The sequence below is a fragment of the Rhinopithecus bieti genome, unplaced genomic scaffold (genome assembly GCF_001698545.2).
Source record: "Rhinopithecus bieti isolate Rb0 unplaced genomic scaffold, ASM169854v2 scaffold_37463, whole genome shotgun sequence".
NCBI classification, from domain to species: domain Eukaryota; kingdom Metazoa; phylum Chordata; class Mammalia; order Primates; family Cercopithecidae; genus Rhinopithecus; species Rhinopithecus bieti.
The window spans coordinates 374,394-381,520 of NW_016815818.1; positions in this window are offsets into that span (position 1 = coordinate 374,394).

The following is a 7,127-nucleotide window of genomic DNA, read 5'->3' on the forward strand; positions in this document are numbered from 1 at the left end:
GAAGAGTTATTCGGAGAATTTTCCATGACTTCTATTTGAAAACTTGCCCAGAAGGCCCTCTTCACAAGCAAGCAGTAAAACAACTTTTGAAGCCTAAATGGCTTGAATGGTAATTTGTTTCATGCCCTACAGCTCTGGAGAAAGTGATTCAAAGCCCAGAGAATGATTCTTTCTATTGCAATTTCCTCTAAAGTTGGATGAGCCTCTTAAAGGTTTATATTACTGAGCCTGTGTGTATATCCTGTGTCATAGACCTACCCTTGGATCCTTCCATACTCAACAGTCTTACTCAGTTTATAATTTCATGTCAGGAAATCCAATCTCCGATGCAGAAGAGTGAATGCTCCCTTTGTCACTTCATTTTCCCCTGGAGTCTATGCACAGCACTACAAAAGGAAAGTCCAGAGATACAGTCACTTGCCATTTCTACTACTTTCCTACATGCCTTTGGGATTGTGTTAGTAAAATAGTAGATTATAGCTTTGACACTATACATGATTGTGGATTTGTCCTCTATAAAGATATTTGTAGCAAAGTAGATAACAGACTACTTAGCTACTTTGTAGCTAAGTCAGACTATCTCCATTTAAATCTAGACTATTTCTCCACTTTCTAACTGTGAGATTTTAGATGTTATGTAACTTCTTTGACCCTTGTTTCCTCCTCTGTAAGATGAGAATAGTAATTGATTGCCTTGGGGGTTAAATGATTTAGTACCTGGAAAGTATTAGAACACTGCCTGGAATATGGAAAGAGTCTGGTAAGTGTTTGTTCTCCTTCTCCTCATTCATGTTCATCTATATATACAAAACATGAACTTTTACCCTGCCTGCTCCCTGAACACTTTTATTTTATGTGTATTTATGTGCCCCAAGTTCAAAGTGTCCCAAACTGCAGTCAGAATTTTCTTATGATTTCCAGAACTGCTCCTTCTCTGTTCATTATTGTCTAGATTACTTTCATGATCACCCAGGTTACTAAATTTAAGCATCTCCTCCTCACTCGTCTTCTTCATCCAGGCTCCATGTCCCAGAGAAGCTATCTCTTTGAAATCTTGCTCTGGTCTTTCCTGTCTAATACGTTGCTTTCGTAAGTCTCTCTTCATCTCCTGATTGGATTACACTTGGTTTTCTAATATGGGTTCTTATGGAATAAAAGCATTTGCTCTTTGTAACCTCCTTCTCACTACACACACACACACACAAACACACACACACACACACACACATCTTCTCCTTGCAATATGGTTTATAATTATAAATTTGGCTAGATAAATATTGAGTAGTTGCATTATTAACACAATTTTAAGCACTATTTACAGATAACGGATCAGACACCAGAATCATTTTCATTTTATTTCCTTTTCATTTTCCATGAAGCAATATTTTGAGGGGCTCTCATTTGCTTTGATAGTCTATGATTTCTTTGAATTATCCTCATGACCTCTTCTCCTTTTGTATGTATCTTTTCTCACCATATACAGTTGTAGCCATATGATGTTAGCTGATATTTCAAAATTTCATCTTCTCAAAATCTCATCCTAAGAAACTTGTGATCTACTACAATGTTAATAGGATATCCTCTAGCTTTGTTGAAAATCTAGCATTTTGAGATCTCTTGTCACCATCTTTCTGGGAATTCTCTTCATCTCACACCTGTTTTAGGTAACCTGTTTTTCTCGATTCTATGTTTCCCTGTTTCTTCATTTCTCTCTCCATTTTAAAAGTGAACTTCATTTTTTAGAATAGTTTTAGATTTATAGAAAAACTGCGAACGTAGTACAGAGAGTTCTCATATACCCCACTCTCAGTTCCCCTAATATTTAATCTTACCTTAGTATGGTACACTTATTATAATTAATAAACCAATGTTGTTACATTATCATTAACTAAAGTCTGTATTTATACAGCCTCATTATAACCTAATGTCATTTTTTCTGTTCCAGGTCATCCAGGTTACTCCATTACATTTAATTTTTAATTCTCCTTACATTCCTCTCATCTATAATAGTTTTCTTCCTCATTTTGATTGAAAATGTTCTATTAATTTTCAGAGAAAATGTACATGGAATACAAATTTTATAGAAATTGCCTCTTTTTTTTTTTGCCTTCTTCTTTAATTGGTAGTGGTAGGATTTAACTTCCAGTTTAAAAGTTAATTCAAACTTCGAGTTTAAAACTTAATTTTTCTGAGAATTTTGAACATATTGATACAATGTTTGTACTGGGATTGCATTAAATCTATAGATCTAATAGATGGACATGTTAATAACATTATATCTTCCATTCCATGAATATCATGTATCTTGCATTTATTTATATTATTGTTTCTTTCTCAGAGCAAGGTTTTAAAGTTTTCAGTTTAGACATTTGCACATCTTTCATTAAATTTATTCCTAAGTTAGTTTGGGTTGCTGTTATAAATGATGAATTAATATAACTTTCCAAATTTTTGTGGCTAGTATATAGAAATAGTTGATTTATGTTTAATGACCTTGTATCCTGAGACCTAAATTCATTTTTTAGCTCTAGTATTTTTGTTCTGTAATTTGAATTTTCTACATAAGCAATTATTTTAGGTGAACAGTGCTTACTTGTCTTCTTCCTTTTCAATCTGTTGGCATTTTATTTCGTTTTTCTGTCATATTTCCACAAGCTAGGCTCTTCACCAAACATAGAGGAGAGAGAATAATCTTAGTCTGTTTCCAGTCTTTTGGGGAAAGTATTCAGTCTTCAACCATTAACTATGATGCAAGATATAGTTTTTTAATAAGTTTCTTTTGCTAAATTGAGAACATTCTCTCTTGTTCTATTTTTCTGAAAGTTTTATTGTAAGTGGCTCTTTCCATGGCTGAGAGGAATAAAGGTGGAGACACATGTTCATAAGGAGCAGAACGGGGTCTTCTCATCTAGAGGTGGAGAAATCTGCCTAAGAAAAAGCCACATAGATTCAAGCACATCAGAAAAATTGAAAAAGAGGCACAACCCCTGTGACCCCTTGGATCCAGACAAATCTGAAGCAAAATGTGTCCCTAGGAGGCAGGACTCGACTCCATTTACTATTTTAGGGAGCTGCCCTTCGTATAGATTGAAGACTGGCTGAAGCAGGAAAGAGGCACCAAAAGCACTTCCCCATAAGACATGTCCACCAGTGCCGTGAAAATTTACCATTGCCATGGCAACACCCAATGTCATCACCCCTTTTCTAGAAATTTCTGAATAACTCATCTCTTAATTTGCATGCAATTAAATGTAGGTATAAAGATGACTGCAGACCTACCTCTGAGCTGCTGCACAGTGCACGTTGGCTCTGAGTAGCCCTGCTCCACAAGGAGCGGTACCTCTGCTGCTGCTGCTATACATTGCCACTTCAATAAAAGGTGCTGCCTACTACCACTGGTTCATCTTGGAATTCTTTTCTGAGCCAAGCTAAGAATTCTCCCAGGTTAAGCCCCAATGTGGAGGCTTGCCTGCCCTTCATTACTTGGACTTTCCCATTAAATGAACTTTTTTGTTTAAACTGATTCGGCTCAGGTTTGTTAAATCTGAATTACCAAGAGCAATTACTGAAAAGCAATCACTTAGAATTAAAAGACTCTTAATATATTGCACTATTATACCTTGTGCAAATTTCTGTGGCAATGCTTACTTCCATTTTTATGAATAGCACTGTAGCAGAAATAAATTTTACACTAAGAAAGATCTGTGTTTGAATCCTGGCTCTGTCATTAGCTTTTGAGACTTGGACAAAAGCATTTAAACTAAGCCTCGATTTATTCCTGTATAAAACAGAGATGCTTGTATAGAGATTTTAAAAGATAAGTTAATAAAAGAGCTTAGCGTTGTTAATACCAGTTACCCATAAGTTGTGCAATTCTCAGTTTCTTCTGTTGCTTCTTCAATTAGACTAAAGGGCAGATCTGTATGTTATCTCCTTTTATGTTCAGAAAGTCTTGATACTTAAATCCTCTGCGGATGTTTATTTCATGAAATGAATAAGTAAAAGTTCCAAAATAATCAGATAAATTACTTGTGGAGTTTAGATCTCAAGGATCCTTTATCTAAGCAAAGGAATATTAACTGAGGAGAGGAGGTTTTTGCCAATAGATAGAATTGTGCAGGCTTTGTGTGCTCACAGACTTCACCTTAGAAATTTAGCCAGAGGACTTTGGGTTAGAGAAACACAGTTGAACTCATCCATTTTAACCACTACTGCTTTCTGAAAGACCACTAAAATGTTGATGAAGGTGTTAAAAGGCAGAAGCACAAGCATGTTTCATTAACTTACTGGGACAAGAACACAGGGGAAAGACAGCAGGAAAAAATCAGAAAGCTGGAAGGCACAGTGATAATCAGTAACTGACTCGGTGATCCCCAGAAAGCTGAATTCAGAGCTCCATAGTGCAAGCAAATATCCAGATTATGTCATAGCATGTCTCACATGCTCAGTAATGTGGTGGCACAGCTCACCTCTGAAAGTAGGGGTGATGGTGAACATAAAAACAGGAGGGCGGCTTGAAAGTCTGTTACAGAAGTAGGCAGATCCCCAGATTCTCTCCTCTACTCGGTGCATCCAGAAGAATGATCCTCCTACACCCCAGCAGAAGACTGGAGGTTTATTCTGTAGAGATGAAAAATGAAGCATCTCCGGAATAGAATGCACTTGAGTGTGGAGAAGTACTATACTGAAAATGAGGGAAATAATTGGCAGTTCACACACTGAATGTTAATGTATCATTGAAATATGAGTATAAAATAAGGACACTTTCAGACATGCCAGGTGTGGTCAAGACATACAAAGTGCAGGCAGGCTAGATGCTCCACAAACTCATTTTATCTTCTTCCTGATCACAAAACTAGAATACTTTTCCCAGAGTCCCTTTTGCTTAAGCACAGCCATAACTGAGTTCCAGCCATGAGGATAAGCGGAAGTCAAGTGTGTCAGTTCCAAACCCACAAAAAAACTTCACTTCTATCATCTCTCACGATGCTCCCTCTTTGGCCACACTGATGCCGAAGAGTGTGTGTTGGAGATGACAGAGCAACATGAGAAAAGGGTCTTGCGTCCAAGTTTATTATTTTACGGAGCTGCCCTCCATTTAGAAAAACTTATTTTAAACTCTATATGAGGAAGATGGAAACTTTTATTATATTTACGTTATGTATATTTGCTTTCAAACACCAAGTTTTGTAAGTATGGAAAGATGATTTAAACATCAGAGGGAGAGTATTAAGATGAATTTATTTTAAGTACATAGAAAACTGAATGAAAACCAAAACCATTATTTATTCTAGAAAGAACAAAGGTAGTGAAAGAAAATGATCATAGCACATTACAGTGTTTATATATGCAAAGCATTTACATTCTTATAATTATGTAAACACTGAATATGAATCCAACTAGAAAAAAATAAACTGTATTGGGAGAATAAAGAGAATAGGAAGTATATTTGTGTTGAAGGGAGGTAAAAAATGAAGTTAATTCTAATATCCTAAACTGAAAGCCAGTTGACTTTTATTTAGGCCTAACACTGAAAATCAAGAAGCAACTGCATGTATTTAGTGATAGGGTGATAAAGACCAGAAAAAAAAAAAAAGCCAAGATCTGTTTTTAATAGGACCATAGAAAATGATAAACAAAATTGAATTCTTGCCCGTAGCATACTAGAGGCCAGTCCTTAGCTTCAATTCATTAGTTTCATTTCTTATGCCCTGATCCTCTTCAATATCCTCCACATCTCATCAGCTGAAAGTCTTCAGCACCTGTAGTCCCCACATAATAATTTTTGCTGTTGTCCATGATTCTGCATTATTCACACATCTCAAAACCTTTCCTGCTGATTCTTGGAGCCAGGGGGAATTTTTTACTCTGCTTTTTTAAACCTCTTGATATCATGAACATGTTCTCATATCAGTAGATATTTTTCTTGAGGAAAACACTGTTTAGGATGTCACACATTCTCTCTTCCCTCTTAGGCTTTTCACTGTTTCTTCCCTGGATGCTGTTTCCCCTGAAGAGCTTTCTTTTACCACATTCTCTTATCACCACCACCACCTCTGCCTAAACTTAGCTCTCTCTCTCTTTCTCTCTCTGTGTGTGTGTGTATACATTATATATATATGATTATATATATATATAATATTCTATAAGGAAAATACAGCTTCTTAGTATTGTGGGTTTTTAAAAAATGATTTAAGTCCATGATGCAATGATATGGTTCAAAATTCAAAAGATTCAAAAAGCATATGCAGCGGAAAGTCTCCTTTATGTCCCTGTCTCTCAGCCAGCTAGTTGTTCTCCCTGGAGGCAACCAGTGCTACCAGTTATTTTATCAATGCCATCAGTGATATTTTATTCATATACAGTCCTATGCTGCTTAGAGCGTAGGACTGTGTTCTGAGAAATGTGTTGTTAGGTGATTTTGTGGCTATGCAAACATCACAGAGTGAATTCACACAAACCTAAATAATACAGCCTACCACACACCTAGGCTACATGGTACAGCCTCTTATTTCTAGGCTACAAACTCCTACAGCCTGTGACTGTACTTTGTACTGTAGGCAATTGTAACACAATGGTAAGTATTGCTGTATCTAAACCTATCTAATCATAGAAAAGGTACAGTAAAAATACGGCATAAAAGATTAAAAATGGTACACTTGTATAGACTACTTACCATGAATGGAGCTTGTGGGACTGGAAGTTGCTCTGGGTGAGTCAGTGAGTGAGTGGCAGGTGAACGTGGAGACCTAGGACATTACTGTGCACTACTGTAGACTTTATAAACTCTGTACATTTAGGCTACACTAAATTTATCTTAAAATATTTTCTTTCTTCAATAATAAATTAACCTTAGATTACTGTAATATTTTACTTTATAAATGCTTTTGTTAGAAACTAAAACAGAAATACACATGTTAGCCTAGGCTTACACAGGGTCAGGATCATCAGTATACCTCCACGTCTTGTTTCCTTGAAAGGTTTTCAGGGACAATAACATATGGAGCTGTCATCTCCTACGGTAACAATGCCCTCTTCTGGAATCCCTCCTGAAGAACCTGCCCGAGGTTGTTTTGCAGTTAATTTTTTTTTTAATAAGTAGAAAAAGTACACTCAGCCAGGCGCGG